The sequence below is a fragment of the Anabrus simplex genome, chromosome 1 (assembly GCF_040414725.1).
Source record: "Anabrus simplex isolate iqAnaSimp1 chromosome 1, ASM4041472v1, whole genome shotgun sequence".
Taxonomy (NCBI): domain Eukaryota; kingdom Metazoa; phylum Arthropoda; class Insecta; order Orthoptera; family Tettigoniidae; genus Anabrus; species Anabrus simplex.
The window spans coordinates 618,884,237-618,905,465 of record NC_090265.1 but is presented as its reverse complement, the minus strand read 5'-3'; positions in this window follow the sequence as shown (position 1 = coordinate 618,905,465).

The following is a 21,229-nucleotide window of genomic DNA, read 5'->3' as shown; positions in this document are numbered from 1 at the left end:
GATAATATACAGGCCGTATCGAGGCTTACATCATCCGGAGAGTCCACATGCATGTCCCATAAAATCTAAATATCCATTACATAGCTACAAAAAATTTCCCTCTCACCTTATACATGAAGCAATCATAAATAACATGTTCAGTTTAACGTAATTTTAACATAATATGTACAGGCTTGAGTTCTGGCTTATTAGTTTATTTTTAATAGTCATTCAGTAGTCGTAAATTAATCCATTCTTTTCGGTTAGAACCTGTGAATCTTATCGTTATACAAGAACATGAAATCCCCAGGGGCTCTTTACCTGAGAGCATGGGTTGGCGACCACGGTTCCCTTTTGTGTCCTGGCATTGTTTCCACTTACTAGTAAGTGGCTCCTCATTTTCATATATCCTATCCGACCTCCATCGGTCAACTCTTGGTCACTTCCGACCCCGACGGCATTAGGTTCCTAAGGCCTATGAAGTCCTTCATTTTCACATTCTTCGTGACTCTTGTCTTTCTTTGACCGATACCTTCATTTTAGACGTGTCGGATCCCTTCTATTTTTCTCTATGATTAGTGTTATATTGAGGACGGTTGCCTAGTTGTACTTTTTCTTAAAACAATAGTCTCCACCACAAGAACACGAAAGTAATTAACATCATATTTTTTGTTCCATTCTTTTGGTGGTGGACCAACTATTCAGTATCTACAAGAAATATTATATGTAAGGTTGGTAATGTATTTGCGTTTCGAAGTCTTAAATTTAGCATTTTTAGCGTTTATTCATTTATGAATGAACTCGTGTTCTGAAGAAAGGCAGAAATTTGAGTTCACTCATTAACGTGTAAATAAAAACTGCAGTTGCATAGAGCTGACAGTAAAATAAGAATGAATAAAGTGTAGTAGAACTATACATTCATTTTAAATTGATATAGACTAAAGCATAACAAAGAAAAAACAAACTGACTAACAAATGTACCGTGCTTCGCTATGGTATTCTGTATTGTATACGGATTTCTACACAAATTGCTGTACACGCAGTGAGAAAGATTATATTAAATTGCATATCTCTTAGAGTTATCCGAGAAAAACCACGAGGACGACCACATACACTGCTTCCGATGTACGGTGCGCATTGGGAAGTTTTGATGTTAAAGGCATGCCACTTTTCCTACTGATATTCACATTCGAGTTCGGACATTTTTACTACAACGGCAGGCTTACTTGCCTAATGCCCTTCAAATGGAGATGGACAGCATTTATTATAAAGAGAGAAATACACCGCAGAATGGTAGCTTGGCGTCTCTCTTGCATTCTAGCCAACGATCAACCACGAGTTTACAGGAATGACGATGGGAACGGCATTACATTACTTCCTGCTGGTAATCAGCCAGAGACGTTGCCATGGTAACTGATAGGTTCGTTGTCGGTCACTCATAGATCAACATGAAACCCGCAGAAAATAGAAATTTTCTCCGTCATTTGAGGAGAAAGTGAAATTATGGACATAACAAAAGTTGTTTGAAATGAAGGGGCGTTTCACATATCGTCTACGGATTTTAGAGGAAATCAAAAGTATAAGAGGAAATTGAAAACACCTGTTCTGGTCTTTCTATAAACCCCCAGTTCATCTCACGATTTTTAAATCATATGCATATCTATACCCGCTCCTGGATGAGAAAACTGTAAATATGAAGTTTGGTCGAGATCTAGCCAGCCGTTTCGCCGTGATGGTGGAACAGGCGGAGAGACGAACAGACACGAAAGCTTAAAGCCACTGATACGGTCTTGAATTGACCTAAAATGGATATAAATATCTGAAAAATTGGCAAAATAAACGAAATTGTAGACAGCGGACCTCCTACAACTTTATTTATATACAGTAGATGTAGAAACCAACTGCAACAGAGAAAGCTATTTTAAATAACTGATCAACCGTTGAGTGAGTAAAATAATTCTGATGTTTTACTATAGCTGTGGTGTGGATTGTACAAGTGTATTTGTGTGAGGAGACAGGATAAAGAAGGTGTATGTAACAGTAATTAAGGTAGATTAAGTGGGACTGTAGTTAAGAAGAAAAAGTTGGCAGTATAGAAACTATGAAAGTAGGTCAGAGGTTAAAAAACAACAACATTGTTTTAGGTGCCTCGATGAGGGATGTAAAATGGTTGTTAGCTGATGTTTAAGTCTTAAGTTTAATAAGGTGGACGAACTGGGATAAGTCTAACGGTTTGATGTGTGTGAGTGTAGTGCTGTAGATTGAGAAGACTGAGTGAACTAATGGACTAGGAATGGAAACTGTTTGTCTGTGTGTAATTGAGGTGAAAAAAGGTTAATTGTTTTAGGTGCGTTGATGAGGGATATAACATGGTTGTTAGCTGATGTTTAAGTCTTAAGTTTAATAAAGTGAGATGTAGTGAGCGGAAGTAGTATGTTTAAGTCTTAAGTTTAATACGGTGAGATGTAGTGAGTGGAAGTAGTATGTTTAAGTCTTAAGTTTAATAAGGTGAGATGTAGTGAGCGGGGGTAGTGTGAGAGAGGAGAGGGTGACGTATCAAGGGGAAAGGGAGGGGTGGGGACTTGACCCACCCCAAAGAAGTTAGGCTTGAGCATGTCTGCACGGGAAGAAATAGGAGAGGGAAGGTATTGCGCTCACAATGGACAAGAGTATGTGTGACGTACATAGCGGAAGTGTGCTTCAGGCCACCTGTTGGGCCTGGTTTCAGCCAAGTTGCATGTCACCCATAGTAGGGCAGGAACACAGTATCAGCGAGTGTCGGTGAGATATGATATCAGTTCTCACGTGGCGAGGCTGGTGGCTGCTGTCGATGGGTTGGTGGGCGTGTGTTCCATACCAGGGCTGACGCAGCGACCAGTCTAATTTTTTTAGGTGGTAGGTAGGGATTGGGTTTAGAGGGTAGTTAGTAGTGCGGTAGCATCCTGAGTGTGTGCTGGCTATCCGCGTACGTGTGGGATGATACTGAGTAGATGTAGAGGTAGTTAATGTAGTTAAGTAGTTTTAAGAGAGATGTAGTTGCTATTGTGTTTGTTTTTTTGCCTCGCTCTGTCTTTATTATCTGTAAGCCGATGGTGTATACTAGGGTAAGCAATAAAGATATGTATGTATGTATGTATGTATGTATGTATAGCTGTGGTGTACAGCTTTCTTGCCCTTGTGATTTTGCATTTCCTTAATATATACAGTGGTATATTGAGACATTTAAATACTTAGAAGTAATTTAATACAATTACTTTCCTGTTTCAATTGGTGAAAAGCCCTTCTAAGTTACTCGTTACACGCTCGTTCATCTTTAATTTGTCACTTCACGAGTGGGTCTGAAACGTATTTCTGTTACACCTGCAACCCTGATGGCAAAGCATTAAAATGTTTCATTAGATATTTTTTATCCGTTATTTCCCTTCTCCTTCTTTGGCTACTTTCACTTTACATTTCCTGATCATGCAACCGCTCGTTTTCCTCACTTAGGTGGTGAATGAGGCACCCGATATATTGTAAGAATAATTTTTTTCTTTAGAGACTTACACTAGGTGTGCCTCCGTGGCTCAGACGGCAGTGCACCGGCCTCTCGCCGCTGGATTCCGTGGTTCAAATCGCGGTCACTCCATGTGAGATTTCTGCGGGACAAAGCGGAGGCGGGACAGGTTTTTCTCCGGGTACTCCGGTTTTCCCTGTCATCTTCACACTCCACCATCATTTCATTTCATCTGTCACTCATTAATCATTGCCCCAGAGGAGTGCGACAGGCGACAGGCTTCGGCAGCCGGCACGATTCCTATCCTCGCCGCAAGATGGGGGCGTCATTCATTCCGTCCCTGACCCGGTCATTGACTGGAAAACAGGTTATAGGTTTTCAGAGAGTTACACTTGGGGGTTACCACAATATCTACCAAGTGCAATATATTATGAAAAATTAAGAGCGTAAGTGGTCCTTATGAATTACAATCAATGTATTGACTCGTAACACTGCCACTTAAATACGTAGAGGAGAAAGTATCATGCTTTATTTACCGCTGGATTTCTTACGTCTAACATCTAGCAAGCAGTGGAGTGAGGTCTGGTGGTGGTAAAGTCGTTATTTACTCAGCATGGATGTTGCAATAAATGGGGGATAAACCTGAAGCTGCAGTCGAGTTTATTGAACCGATATCATCCTGTGGAGAGATGGGAGCGCTATTTCACGCCTTGTTGGCGAGTGATACCTCGCTCTCTGTTTCCAGCGGCTGAGATAGCTCACTGTCAGCGTCACATGGTAGTAGCTGTTTACACTCCCAGTAAAGCAAACTCTCTCGTTAAATATCTCTTCACATCACTCATTGCACTAATGGCACCCGCAAGGCCAACATTTTTGTCGGTCCATGTTAGGTCAACAAGATCTATTGTTACACCTTGTGAAGCAGCGCTGCTGTAAATTTGCTTCCAATCTAACTAGTTCTGTCATTGTTCACTTAGCTGTTAAGCATGTTCCTTGAATTTACTTACCAGAAAAATATTCCATTTCGAGGTAGGGAAGTTGACGTGGTCGAAAGCACCGCACAAAGTCTAGTTCGCGTGCTCAGTTTTAGCTGCTAACATTGGCGCCCGCAGGCTCTTTTCGAGGGGGGGGGGGGCACATTAACACTTTCCTAGATCGACTTTCCTGCTATAAAGAAGATACATTATTTCGTTTCATTACCTACCCAGATGATACGCAACCAGCCCCACTCCTACCCATTTTCTTACTTGCTTCGTCGAATGCAGCGCTTCGCTGCTCTGAAACCGTTGGCTGCTTTATGGCCGGAATGGATGAATATTTACCCTTTAATTCAGAGATTTTGACCATAAAATGTTGTGTTTCCTCTTCTGGGATTCATTATCAAAAGGATGAGTTATTAAAATGGATACCAATGATATAATGATCATGTCCTATTTCCAAAAATTAGAAATCAAGTAACTCTTAAAATGATAATGTTAACCAATTTGGCGGATTTTCTAAACAAATGGATATATTTTGAGATAACTCCAATTCACTATGTTAAATTAAACTGCAGAAATATCTCTAAAACTCAATATGGCTAATTATTCGAATAGCACACACAATGGTATAATTTGTCAGTTACTTAAAAATAATGTTCCCAAATATTTTTTAAAAATTTAGTTCTGTACTCACCGTTACAACGGATCGTTATGTTTTTCCTCTTCTTCACGGCTAATGTTGAATATCTTGCAGTGCTCTTGTTAGAATAATGAAACACTTGTACGAAATGACAACCTTTGTTGTGTTCATTTTATTTCCTCACACACTTAGTTTCACGGCAGTGGTAAAATGCACTGTCTACGCAAATGTTCTGTCTACTTTAAATCAGTAAAAAAGTACGAATCAAAATATCTGTACTGATTTAGCACCGTTACGAATATGAAGGCTTAGTTTCGTAATACGATTTCCGGCATACACATTCATTCAATCAAAACATATCTATCATTTGACAAATATTATCCATTATTTGTATATAAATGCACTTAAAACACGCTTAAACCTGATTAATAGTTCAAATTACTTCTTATATAATAATTATGTCCTTAAATATCAGAATCAGGTAAGAGAAGTTGCATTCTTCTACGAGATTCTCTAGAAAATCGTGTAAGAACATTTTTAATACACTCCTGTTTGTCCTCTGCGATTCTTTCACGGTGTAAAGACAGCATGCAAATTCCACTAAGTCTATCGTTTGTCATTGTTGATCTAAGCGAAGATTTCACCTTGCGAAGCGTGCTGAAACTCTTCCCCGCTGTGCACGTTGTCTCGGGCAGGGAAATACAAATTTTAAAACAACACCGACGCTTGGGTAAAAATCATTACTTTCTTTTAAAAGTTCCAGGAATTTCATATCTGTTTTACAGTCCTTGGTTTGCCACACGTCATACCACAACTCTGCGTCCACCGTTGACCTGTCTATTTTGTAGATATTAGAAACAACTTTCATGGAATCAAAAGGTCTTCATTTCTTAATGTCTTCATAACACAAGGATGGAGAGAATACAGCATCAGCATGGTCTTGTTTTGTTCTCCAAAACACGATTCTAGAGACTGTATCAGTGAGTCCATGTAGGGAATGTAGGGTGGACTGAAACAGAGTCCTGCAGCCAGACCCACCGCGCAGCACTTCGAACCCACGGGCTCCGGCAGCCCAGTTCGTGCAGTGCCTTTCTCTTTCTGACGTGGCAGCGTACTGGCCCACAGCACTGGGCTCATACGGCCCACCGCAGTCCACCGCACTGGGCGGGCTCCATGGAATAACCTTGAGTAGTCCTCCTCAATAACATGTGCGCCGTGCACAACGAAATGTTCACGTCACACTACTATTCGGATCATTTACTCTACGAATTCCGTACGCTACTAACATATTACAAAGTAGGCTAATCGCATTTTGAAATTAAACGGTAGATATTTCTCCTGCATTATAATAATAATAATAATAATAATAATAATAATAATAATAATAATAATAATAATAATAATAATTGAAAACAAACAGAAACTTTATTATAAACTAATATTCGTTTGCAATTGACATCAAGTTAACTGAAAATGAATCTAAATAACACGAAGCATATTCATAGGACTTCATTCGCGTTTACCTCAAAATAAAATATAAACAGAAATGACGTGCAATTTGCCAACAACAAAAACAATTCTGAACATAGCTTTTAGTGTGAGTAGTTTATTGGTCATTGTTAATGTGGTGGAATGGAATTACTGTGAATGAAAAGAAGAGCATCAGCATTGTCGTGCGTTGATAATGAAGCCCTCTGAACTGCAATTTATCTCTGAAGCTGAACATGATGCTTGCATACATATTACTTTCTTAGCGATCTGGTGAAATTTTGGATAGTTTTGTCCATTTGTTCTCCAATAGGATGCTATATCTATCTTCTTGCATTCCACAATTTTGCTTTAAATATCTTTCCAGCTCATCTGTTGGAATAGGAGCATCATGAACGTCAGTCTACGAAGAAAATTTAATTACTTTGGCGGGTCGTGGAGTCTGATGAAATGGCGTATGGCTTTTAGTGCCGGGAGTGTCCGAGGACATGTTCGGCTCGCCAGATGCAGGTCTTTTGATTTGACTCCTGTAGGCGACCTGCGCGTCGTGATGAGGATGAAATGATGATGAAGACGACACATACATCCAGCCCCCGTGCCAGCGAAATTAACCAATTAAGGTTAAAATTCCCGACCCTGCCGGGAATCGAACCCGGGACCCCTGTGACCAAAGGCCAGCACGCTAACCATTTAGGCATGGAGCCGGACACGGAAACATTAGAATGCTCGTCATTCAAGCACACCTCGTTCATCGTATGTTTTTATCTAATCATAAAAAAGACAAAATCAGTCCGACTCCTTTAATCTACACTAACATAATAAAGAGAGAGCGCGAATTTTGTTAGTTTGTGTATATCTGGAGGGTAATCTCAGAAACTACTGGACCGATTCTAAAAATCCTTTTACTAATGTAAATATACATTATCCCTGAGGGACATGGGCTGTATTTTATTTTCAGAACAATTCGAGGTGGGGGCGACAGGGAAGGCATAAAAATAATAGGCTAATATAGGCAAAATATCTAATTTGTCGTACAAGGACAACACTAAGCTCATTTTAAGCCCCTTGACCCAAAGAACAAATCTCGGTATGCCCTATGGGCCCGAAAACTATGTTTTACGGCCCTGAAATCGACCGTTATGGAGATATTGACACCAAACTACCCCTGCTCTCGGAATCGGATAAGGAAATGAACAGCAGCGCGATTATGTGTGCACGTTTGGACATAGCTGCCAACCAAAATTTGTATACATAATCCCTGAGCATATCTACAATATATCTACAAAAATTAACATGTTACAGATGTGAAGTGGTATTTGTAATCTCTTTCAAAAATAAAGAGACATGTCTCTCTTTTTTGTTTTTGGAAAATCCACGTAGGAGGGGGTGGAGGAAGGGCTGATAAAGGGGTTGAACTCTTTTTATGCGGATACTTATATCTCAAAACCTGAAGATGTTACAGATGTAGAAATACGTCTTTGTAATCTCCTTTAAAAATAAAGAAACGTGGTTTTCTTTTTACTTGAGAGAAGACGTTCTCACGTGTACAGTTCTATGTCGCAAAAGGCCCAAAAGGCAATACGACAAACTTTGTTTACAAAGAGTTTATGGGGTAAATGAAACTCAATTTTTCAGTGAGATTTTGTACTTTAGGGATTTTCAGATAATGTCTTAGTACAGTACCGAGGAACGATTACTTTCATCAAATTACGAAATCCACGCGAGAAGCCGCGAGTAACTGCTAGTATGTACATAAAGTTCACCGCAGATCGTACAGCGCACAAAATTAACGTATTTCCCATCACCGTCAACTGCAGGCCTGAATACCAACCAAATACGACTTTTAAGTTTAGGATCCGGTTCAGAAGTCTTGTATTGTGCGGTTTTTAGTTCGTTTGTTGCTTCTTTTTTTACTTCACGATTTTTTGTCACGGTTTCTTTATTTTTTTTTTCCTTTTGGAATTACAGTCCATATTCGTTTCCGATAACAGGATAGACGGAGAAGTCAAACTGAAAATCACAGCAAATTTGATCGGCTCCACTCGACCGTATTGCAACGCACTCCGGTGACACGCAGTACACTGTACACATTGAAGCAGTCAGCCCATAGAACTACCACAGCGCAGTCCTTGGCTCACCGCGTACGAGTGACATAGCGCTGGCCCAGATCGGCCCGTGCGATGACCTCACGGGCTTCGTTTGTTCGAGCCTTTCAAAGCCCATTGCAGTGTACTGCTGAAGCAGCTCATTGGCTGGGCCTCGCTGCAGGACTCTGGACTAAAACTCTGTAACAGTCCTCAGGCCTAGTTTCACTGTGGTCCGTCCTGTGACGCTGCTTGGCAGCGAGGCGAGGGAGTGTTATTTCAAGCCCACTATTGGAAGCCGCGTCCTCAGCATCTACCATTATTCTTTGAAAGTGAGTAATTGGCTCTGATCGTTGCTTTTTAAACGGTCCAGTAGCAACAAGATATGTTCTCTAACTTTGAAGAGCTCCAGTCCATCCGCTTGAAGGGAGTTTGTTAAGGGCTCTAAAATGCCACGTGCATTGCAACAATAAAGGCCGAGTTCGATGCTGAACAGTGAAGGTTGTGTGCACGTTGTCGAGTCTTGGAATTGACACTTCGCCAGTCAGGAATATTTTCGAGAGCCTTCATGATACTGGAAAAGTTTTCTGAAAAGAGCCTAATGCTTTCGTACTTTGAGGACCATCTTGTTTCACAGAAAAGAGGCAAGTTACAGATCTGCTTCCTTTGGAGTGGACTTTCAAGAAAAAAGTGAATTATTTCCTTGATGGTACGTGCCGCATTATTCACAACAGAGAGTTCATTGAAGTGGTTTATTACCAGGTTAAGTTTATAAGTAGCACACTCACAGAAAACTGCCTTTTGGTACCTATCTTGTATTAATATTTCAACTCCACCTTCAGGTCCTGCCATAGTAGCACAATCGTCGTATCCTCGACTACATAGTTTGGTTAAATCCAGACCAGAGCTTGTTAAATATTCAAAATTGAATTTGCGATTGACGTGGCATTCATTTCTTCCAAAGGCTGAAACCAAAGGAATTCATCACATACTTTCAAATCATCACTAGATGTATTCTTGACGAACCGAATTCCAATACACAGCTGCTCGGTTCCAGATATGTCAGCTGTCTCGTCAGCAATAACAGAGAAAGCATTGCAAGAATTTGCTTCCGTAAGCAGTATCTCTCGTAATTCCTATTCACAAAATCTTATCATTTTATTTTGAATTCGATGGGAAGTGTACTTGGCATTTTTTGCAGAATTTGAGAGGTGATGTTTTTGTAGAGCATCTCCCGCCTCCAGGCGGAATTCTAATAAATCATGGAAAATTCCGCTGTCTGACGTTTTCCCTCGAAGTGAGATATCGTGGGTGCCACAAAAAATGATAGTTGACAAAATTGGTTCCAGCTTCTTTCTATTTTGTTCAGTCTGATGGTGGAGACTACTATTGATTTGATCAGCTATCGTGAGTTGCCTTCCTTCATAGATGTCCACAAAGTTTTTCATCTTTTCTGATGATTCTCTATGCCAATTTGATTTTATATGGTCTTTGGCGCTGGCAGTGAAGTCCTTATAATTTGTGAAAAGTTTCGTAATGAATGAACCTTGAAGACCTCTTCTAACGCTCGGCTTAAACAGAACACACGTTTGGCATAAAGCGCCCTTCAGTTCACGCGGAGGAGTATTTCAGAACACTATGTCCTGTTACAATCTCCGTAACTTATTTTCAGACAGGTATAGTTCTTTTTACAAATACGTTCACTGCTATACTGAGATATTCTGGGTTCATGTTGTTCTGAATTTGGTTTAAGCTTATTTCAAAACATTCTTCATCTCCTTGCTATTTGCCTTCTTTCTTATTGTACCAATAGATTACAGCAAAGTCCCCTCTCGTGTGTAAGATATACTTTTCTTCCCGTTCTCGTGTGTAAGATATACTTTTCTTCCCGTTCTCTCCTACCTATTATTCCTTGACGATTTTTGCCCGACAAACGAAAAAGTTGTTGCTTTAGCACACCAAATAACCTTTTTGTGCTAATTTGATGTATTTAAGTGGTTTAAAGATAATTAATTTAAGCAATTTCACGGATTACCCTAAGTCTGTATGTTTTGAAATCCTGTGATGCCGTGAATCAAGTCATATGTTTTCTTTACTTTCATATGACTAATTATTTACATATTTTGCTTGTTGGGCTTTTGTTGGGGTCTTCTTTTGATGTTAGGCTGATCATGGCATTTGACTACCCTGCTTTAGACCATGCATTGGACCCTTTTATGTAATTTTACTTGGTTCTCTTGTCTGATTGCATATGTGACTTTGCGTCGTAATGATTCCCTATTTGAATTTAGAGTGTATTTTTCTCTGTAGCTTAATTCCTCTTTCTGTAGCGCATAGTATACATTTATTTCGGTATACATGGATGCCCATTCTATTGTACGTTTCGAGATGTGGCTTTGGGAGAAGCATTTTTTAGGGTTCTCTGTGTCAAGATTTCTTATAAGCTCGGTTCGTAGACCGATATTGGTATTTTTCTCCAAGGCATGATTTGAATATGACCTGTATGGTGTAGTCGACGGAGCTTATTGTGAGGAGCAAGGTACTGATATTATGCATGCCTCGATAATGTCTACTCGAGAAACGTTCTGGGTACGATACTGTCTTCGAGAAGTACACTGGTTCGACGGTAAGTGTTGTTGGACAGACCGCAGACTTTTGTATTGCTGAAATTAGTGAGAACCTTTCATATTATGTGATGCATATTAATGGCACTGTCATTTCAGTCGTGGTCTCTATTTGCATGAGGAGTGTAGGTGACATAAACCGTATGTCACAGGTAACTGCGAGGAGGAATTTTAGTTTAACTTCTTTCTCTTTCATTTATCCTCCTTATTATTTGATTATGTGTTTGTTCTTTCCCTGGATCCGTATTTGGTTCATTTAAGATTTATTTTTATACGCAGCACCATGTGTTCGTTGAAACATGGAGGCATATGGCACACTGATACTGATGTTGCTAGTACGGAAATAATACCCCACTACTGAATATCTTGAACGTACATGTGTGAGTACCTTTCTGTATATAGTTTTATTTGTTCATCTTTTTGGTTTACCTGAATTATTTATTTTTTAATTATTTGTTTCAATAAATCTCGAATTTTTTTACCCTTCTCTTTTTCATTTAGTATTTTATTTTTTATTAGGTAGTTTTATTTCTAGCTTAGGAGATACGAGTTCAAATTCGAATTGTTTTCTTGTTCGCTCTGTTTGGAAAGTCCGCGGGCCTTTCGTTTTCTCCGTTAGCTTCAACTGCGTTTGTATCTTTGCTGCGTTTTGGTAATTGTTTTTTCTTGGACAATACATAAGACTTCATTTTTCCGAAATTATATATTCAACATAGTTGCGTTTGGATGCTTTTATTCCAAGAGTCCGTATGAGCCTTTTGAGAGTTGACATATTATTCTCCCACCTTCATTGATTGGCTACAACTGCTTGATAGATTCAAACATAATGTATAACAGTAGTACACCTGAAAAATTATAATACAGGCCCTACAAGATAAAAATGTACGACATGGTATATGTCACTGTGCCACAGCATAGAATACTTGCATATCCGATAAAACGTTCAGTTGATTTTGTTCCAGAGCAGAGGATGTACGTCATCATCACTGCAGAAAAAATGTTAACTGAATAGAGCCTCTATTAATTAATTATATTTCCCATATCCCTGAAACATTCAGCTCACCGCCTCATGTCTTTCGTTACTTTAATAGTTTTGTTCAGGCAAAACAATGGCTAAGTTGTTATATCAAAAAGTATTATTCATTTAGCTATTATAAACTAAGTACAGTTCACAACGCTTTTATTCGGCCGTATTCTTTTTTAAATAATAAAAATCAAAATGTTTTGTTTTCAGTTTCTGTGTTGCTTTCGTGATTATTATAAATGACAAATATACACTGGGCCACATATTAGTATCTGCCAGGCAATGTGGCTGGAGGACCGACATTTTGAGACCGCTGATTTAGATTAACTTCTTATTAAATTAGTAGTAGTCAGATCATAGTTGAATATACAATATAGAGATATGTGTGTTTGAATAATGCTACCATAATTGGGACATAATCTTACTGTAGATGCAATCTACACTACAGACGCTGGTTTTATTGAGTATAATAGGTACATCACACGTTTTATGTTTTGTATGGAAAACTACTTTTCAGGGCAGGAAATATATATATGTATTTCGTAAAGATAATTGTATTTTCAATCATATGTTAAAGCGTACAATTTTATTTCATTTCAATGTCATATCGGCGTATATTTGCGGCAGATAACAGTGAATTGGACACTAACCTCGTCGGTAAGAGCAGACTTGTGACAAAAGTAAATAATAATTTTTGTGACAATTTGGGTTCCTCTACGAGATTTTGGAAGGAAACAAATAAAATAATTCTGGTATACGTTTGAAATCTCTGTCTATTAATTATAGTTAACCTCTTGATCTATCACTAAGTGCAATTTTCTCTGCTTTTAGATTAAGAAATCCTGGCGACATTCCTTGGTACGTTCTAAGTTACGTCCATAGAGCTTCTAGACAAAATTTCTGTAATTGGTAAGTAGATGACAACTTTCTGTTCTTATTCACTTCTTCATTGTTAGCATTAATGGCATAAATATCGTAATCCTGATCCCAAATAAATTAATTGTAAATCTACTTTATTTTCCTCCACTAACTTTAAAGGATAAAGAACGTTTTATTGAATAATAAATAAAAGTCTTCATTATTTGCTTCTGTTAGTGAACAAAACCTGAAACATGAATAAATTATTGGGTTCTTTTAATAATTTCGTGTAAGTTTCTCCGTGCTGAGTACATCGATTTCGTACTCGCGTACTTAAACTAAATCTTCTAAATTTTATAGAAAAACAAACAAAATCCCATGGCGTCACAACCCTGATGGGTCTTGGCCTACCATATGACCATTGCTCAGCCGAAAAACCCTGCATATTGGGAGGTGACGCGTCGTCGGCACGATGGATCCTCTCGGTAATTACTATAGGCTTTCTAGATTAGGGCCGCTATCTCAACGTCGGATATTTCATCAGTATATGTTATGTTCTCAAATAGGCTGGTTTAACATCAGACCAGCTCTCAGATCCAGGTATAAAAATTCTCAGACCTAGCCACGAATCGAACCCAGGATCTCTGGTTAAGAAGTAGACTAGCCACCCATGGACTTCGGGGCCGGTTCTGTGTTTGATGCTGGAGTTAAATCCTGGATCTTAATCAATTATACAACTTTAATACAGTAATTATCGTACTAGAATAATTGGCTTGTGAATGTTAGATTTTTTTCCTAGCTATTCAATCACATGGATAAGACGTACTATATCTAGTGGAATTTTGTAGTCCGTGACTCTGCAATTATCTGCAATGACATTGAAAATATTTCCCAATAACTTGAAATATTGTATATTCGTGGGCAGCTGCTGTTGACAGTGAGATTCAAAGGTAGGTTTATTTCCCAATAACTTGAAATATTGTATATTCGTGGGCAGCTACTGTTGACAGTGAGATTCAAAGGTAGGTTTATTTCCCAATCATGCTGACGAGGAATCGCGATTGCAACTAGGTTGTGGGTTATATGAAAAGAATCGATGTATGGATTACAAATACGCAAGGCATATGTGCCATCGTCCATTGCATTGGAAGTTAGAGCGATTTGTTGTTTCACTCCAGGGACTATGCCTAACATGATACTATAACTGCAGTTCATTTAGACACTGCACACATATCGAATCTTGCTGATTCAGAATGTGTGTTGGTATGGTCGACATCGGCGACACCAAAGCAAAGCAAAACAGAGTGAAGTCATCTCCGTAGAGGCCACGAAGGCCCTTGGATGGGTGGAAGGTGAAGGTAAAGGATTCAACTATCCGCAACCTCGGCACTTGATGGGGTAGAGAGGTTACCTCAACGCCCGGCCACCTTTTTCCCGCAGAAATTACCCTGGCACTCATTTTTGATGTAGGCTGAGTGAACCTCAGGACCATGTGCACGTCCGGAAGTGGAAATCTTGTTTCTTAAACTTTACGACTTGCTGACGGGGATTCGAATCCACGTCTTTCCGGGCGAACCGAGGACGCCTTTACCACCTTGGACAGGCAGCTGTACTGTATAAATGGCCTAGACGTTAACAATACCGCCTATCTGGCAATGGTCTTCAAGTCCATTATTTTCCTTAAGACTGGTCAGGCCTTCCAGCTGCAAAAGGACATGCAATCCACCAGGACAAGTTCTGTTGTGTTCATTTGTGTTGTGTTGTTCACATTTAATGTTGTATCACCATCAATTTGAATTATCAAAATATAATCCACCTCCCATGCAGATACAAACCTGTGGATGCCTACGTCGGACAAACGTATCTACTGGTGCAATTGTTTCTTAGAAAAAGTGCACCTGCGAGTAACTTGTACCATACCAGGCGTTCATCCTTTTTTTAGTAACTTAGCAATTATGTTCATTAAATATTTACAATATACTTAACAGTGAGGCAAAAAAGTATGGGACTGGGGACAGAGAAGGGACTATTTTTGTGGGAATGCAAGTCTGACGTTTAGTGAAAAAATACTCGTTAGACAGTTGATTCAGGACAATAAATAACTAAAATGAATAAATCAAAATGGCGTCAGATTTCTATGCGGGAAAATCAAATGATCATAAGTATATCTTTCAATAAATGAACATAAATTGTTTAACGATAAATCTAAAGAATCGTTTCTGAAAGCTATATGCATGGAATTTATTATTTATTTCCTCGGATCAAACCAATTGATCCTTTTAAAGAACACATTAACTCCAACCTAAACTATATATTAGTAAAACTAACATTAAATTAAATTATATTAAATTAAATTAAATAAGCGGACTACTAAAATAAGATAAATTAGGATAAATAATTGTCACCACCGCAAAATGGCCCCTGGCCAACTCTTGTTGGAGATCTGCCCGCAATGGCAATACGTCACCAAACTAATATAGTAAAACAAAATTTGAATAATTGTAATTTATATGGAATTTCGAGTCGATAAGTGTAGGATTCACTGCATCGAAAGAAGGAAGCTGACTCAGGACCTATCAAATTACCACGAATTCTCTAGAGCGTGACTAGATGAGGCGTCTTAAAAAACCTTATATAGTCTATATCTCACAATCATGGCCCATCCATCAATACTTCACATCACAGCCTACAAAATCACATTCACTGTCTCTACTATCTGTATGGTCATCTATCAGTACTTCACATCACAGCCTGCACGGTTGCTAGGTAACATCGTATCACACATTTTGTATCGCTAATTTCGTCACGCAAAATTTCCAGATGACCCCCCAGCCGTAGGACATATTATGTCAAAATCCGATTATCTGATTATGTTGTTATTTTCAGTTGTTGTGTTATCGATGTTACTTATGGTCGACTTACTTACTGTATTTGACTGGTCGCCTAGCGACTGCGTCTGACGAGAAGTAGGCACGAGTATGATACTACACCCCTAGCTACAAACATCAGTCGTGATAGACCACTTTGAAACTACACAACAGCGATAGCCCGAGTATGCGCGAACCGTACCGTACCACTCCGTACCAATCCGCACCAGTCAGCGCGTACGCTGCCGACGTAAGTCGTATGCTTTCGTACAGTCACAATTTGTGAAGGTGAAATCTGGGAAGTGTTATGATTGCATATTTCAGTTCTGTTAAAAGTTCTATTTACAATAATACCAAACAGGATAATGTTTCAAAATATTTGGTAATTTTTGACATAACATGCAGCATGGACTCACTAGCTGCGTCTGACGAGAAGTCGCGGCAGCTTGCAGGTACGGTACGAGTAAGATACTACACTCTTAGCTACAAACATCAGTCGTGACAGAGAGTGCGAGCTCTCTGAATCAATGAATATTCATTATCAAACAGTTCATTATGCAGTACATACAGTAAACGTGTATCTAATGCACAATTGAAACTACCTGACAGCACCTCAATTCGGAAGAGTCACAATGGGAGGAAAGGATGTTTATTGTCAGGTCTTGAGACATGAGCTGGGCGCATGCGCAGCAGCCATGCTTACCCCTCGTACTTCTTACTTCTTACCCCGCATCCACGCGACTACTCGTCAGACGACCATAGTAACTTCTGTCATATAAGTCGCAAGTCCACCGCTATGCTACCGTTATGTCGATCTTGAGACTAACTCATATACACATTGCGGATTGGAATTTCAATTCAGAAGTCAATATGAAGCAAAATAATAAAATATCACATATTCGACCCGACGTAATTTTGCCCGTAAGGATGGTGGGGCAAACGTTGTGGTAAAGTCATATCGGACTTACAGACAGCTTTTTAATGGTGCCCTACTTGGAAAGTTGTAATTGACATGTAGACATCAAATCTCCAATGTTTCAAAAACTGACTTCTGAATTTGGGCCCCACGCATGCTGGTTTGTTCCTTTGGGATTCAGACCATTTTATTAAGTGAATTTGTCTAAAATTCGCGGTCTTCAACCTCCGTACGCAGCTTCGTAGGCTATGCCTTTTAGTTTCGAAGTTGTTAAACGAAATCATACTTCTAAAACATATACCTCTATATCATTTATTTTTAAAGCCCTTTACCTTCACCTCATGTATTTTTCTGAGGGACAGAAAATGTCATTTTTATAGGCCAGTTTTGAGTCAAGCGCTACCTCAAACATTCCGGTCGGATCATTAGTTCCCGGAGTTACAACCCCGCTGGGGAGCAAATAATTTTGTTACACTGCTCTGCCACGAAATTTGGAAAGTGGTATGAGGGCTGGAATGGGGTCCACTCAGCCTCGGGAGGTCAACTGAGTAGAGGTGGGTTCGATTTCCACCTCAGCCATCGTGGAAGTGGTTTTCCCTGGTTTCCCACTTCTGCTCCAGACAAATGCCGGGATGGTTCCTAACTTAAGGTCACGGGCGCTTCCCTTCCCTCTTCCTTGTCTATCCCTTCCAATCTTCCAATCCTCCCGCTAGGCCACTGTTCAGCATAGGAGGTGAGGCCGCCTGGGCGAGGTACTGGTCATCCTGCCCGGTTGTATCCCCGACCCAGAGTCTCAAGCTCCAGGATACTGCCCTTGAGGCGGTAGAGGTGGGATCCCTCGCTGAGTCCGAGGGAAAAGATGACCCTGGAGGGTAAACCGATAAAGAAGAAGAAGTTCAAATTGAGTCGGTTAGTTCCATATCTCAAAATGTCCATGTTAAAGTGAATTGAGAGAAATTAAAAATACTGTTATCAGTGTTAATAAAAGGATTAAACCGATGAGAATATGTATTATGATAAAGGCAATGGTTATGTTTGAAATAACAACAATAACAATGATGTAGGAATTTACTACAGTTTAATATTAATGGCGTTTATAAAAGTAGGAAAGATCACGATATGAAGATAAAGTTGGAATTCAAGAGGACAAACTGGGGCAAATATTCATTTATAGGAAGGGGAGTTAGGGACTGGAATAACTTACCAAGGGAGATGTTCAATAAATTTCCAATTTCTTTGAAATCATTTCGGAAAAGGCTAGGAAAGCAACAGATAGGGAATCTGCCACCTGGGCGACTGCCCTAAATTCAGATCAGTATTGATTGATTGATTGATTGATTGATTGATTGATTGATTGATTGATTGATTGATTGATTGATTGATTGATTGATTGATTGATTGATTGATTGATTGATTGATTGATTGATTGATTGATTGATTGATTGATTGATTGATTGATTGATTGATTGATTGATTGATTGATTGATTGATTGATTGATTGATTGATTGATTGATTGATTGATTGATTGATTGATTGATTGATTGATTGATTGATTGATTGATTGATTGATTGATTGATTGATTGATTGATTGATTGATTGATTGATTGATTGATTGATTGATTGATTGATTGATTGATTGATTGATTGATTGATTGATTGATTGATTGATTGATTGATTGATTGATTGATTTAATGAAGGTTTGTTGGACATGTTGCGTTTAGGAAAGTAAATATGTTCAGTACTGGAACAAACAACAATGGTCACAATGTAGTTTGGAGTGGATTCTGAGGGAAGGTGCATACTTAATACAATTAAACATTCTTATTTTCACTTTCAAGGTAGCTCTTATTTGATGACAATGCTATATTTTACAATTAGGAAAAAATGGGAAAATTTTCATCTTCAATGATTACTTCAACATTAAGAGTAAATTAATATTGTATTCTTGGAAAACACTCTCAAATAACATCGCATTGGCTCATCTTACTCCTCCTGTTGTTCTTCTTGCTATTGGAAGTTCACTGTCTAGAATTTGCCAGCTCCTTTTAGAAGCTGAGACCTACATTAGATTCTCATTCACTACCATAATGCTTTTCGAGTAGATTTAGAATTTCACTGACATTTGTTATATGCGAAGGAACATCTACGACAGCACACTCGAAAGAAAACATATTCATTTACTGCTGGACAGAACATGGCTGTATTATTTCACTAAATATTTGATTTATGCTCTTGCCTCTTTTTCAAACACCTTTCGGCTCACCCAGGTTAGTGAAATATGTTGATTTTCCTTGAATGGATACTGTGGTTTTGTTCCTTTGTATTGGTGGGAGCAAATTTGAAATGCCACTTAAGAGGTGGTTTTGAAACTTCACTGACCGCTCTCTTCTAGTTTTAAAAATTATCGGGACAGATTACAGTTCCAAATTTCTGGTAAAGTCTCTATAATCCCATTGTTTTCCAATTACTTCCCGTCTTAGGGTTTCTTTTTTAGTGCGACAAAATATTCTGTCTGGTGGCATAAAGGAATGGCCTGGTACCTGAAAAACTAAAAGAATTGATTTGATGTGATTTGGAGTGTTACTTTTCAACCACATACGCATCAGAACTCGGTGTTTATTTTGCGCCCCGCAATTATCGACGAAAAGGCGAATAGTGTACACAGACCCAGGGAAAACCGTGTTATTTAAACTGTGATGAACATAAGAAGTTCTTTCGTTGGAGCCTTTAAAACAGCCATGATCTGTCCAGCAATAAATGAATATGTTTTCTTTCGAGTGTGCTGTCGTAGATGTTCTTTCGCATATTGCAAAATTATACATGTGAAGCTGGCGACTGTAGTAGGAAGCTTGGTCGGGACGCTTTTGCAACACAGCGTTTTTCTGACAGAAGGAGTAATTTCAGCCCCATTTGGTGTTCACAAGAGTTTGTAAATGCCTTCGCCCGTAGGCCTAGTTCAGCTAGCAATTTATCTTTCAGTGATATAAGTTTTTCTACCATGTCGTGGCTCGGCAGCTATAATGCCGTTTTCATAGACTAATCTCCCGTTCATCCATTTCACTAGTTATAAAAGATATGTGAGTGTGCACATGACTTCCCTATAATGCAAGAAGTCACTGTCGATACATTGAACTACGCAGTACTGTTGCCTACGTGATATACGTGTATATTTCGTAGGCAACAGCAATACTAACAGCAAACTTTTCTTACAACAATAAGCTTCTTTCCCTTACCAGGTTACTTTTTGGACATGTCAAGTTATGGAACAGAACATGTTGTGGACATACTCAGTTTTGGAACAGAACTGAAACTTTAAAGTTTAATATCTAATTAATAAGAAAGAGTTATGGAACACAATATTATTACGTATTAAATGGAGAGCCTTAAATAGATTATGAAACATAAATTATCTCATTTCTCTTATTTTTGTGGAAATGTTGACTTTGGAACTAACCGACTCGTATGTAGCTTGATGCTATGGACGTTGTCATATCAATATGTGCATATTCATAACCTACATGTTAATCCTGCCCACAAAAACTGAAACTGAATTGTAATCACAATCGAAACTTGCTCTCCTTCGCAATTCCCGCGTGAGAGGAAGTTCATGCTTCGATGATGAATATGTAACTTTTCTTTCTTTCTTCCTGAGGAACTCTTCATTATTCTTTATCTTTCCTTACAGACTAATGTAATGTGACGATATAAAATAGCTTACTTTCCTTTGATGTTACGTAGATTTCACCCGCCACTTCGACCCTCAAATTCTTGCTTAAGTATGCAGATAATATTTCCGCCTTTCCATAACGGTATTGCTCTAAAATACAGGTGTGTTCGATAATTTGCTTACCAATAAGGCAATTACCTCCTCCTTTTCTTAACTTGATTTCTAGTTCTTCTACGGCTATTAGAGATATTTATACACATGACCACCTGTTCTGATGTAAGGGAACCTTTTTTTTTTCAAAGCACCGCCAGTATCATTGCAGGCTGCAAAATGAGAACCTCTTTATTCAAACGAATAAGTAGTATTGCCAGAATAAGGTGAAGTTGAATTTCAATGAGTTTTGTGAGTTAGTTTGTGAATATAATAGACTTTGAGGAAACTTCTTGTGATATTTTGACGAGAACAACGTAAGGATTAACGTGCGTAATGTTGCAAGTAGTTCTAGTGTGGTTCTAGAACAGGTGGTCAGATCAGCACAAGCTAGCGACGGTGGACTCCAGCGTATCTCAGTATAATTCTGGGTAGAACTAAAGACGTGGTGAG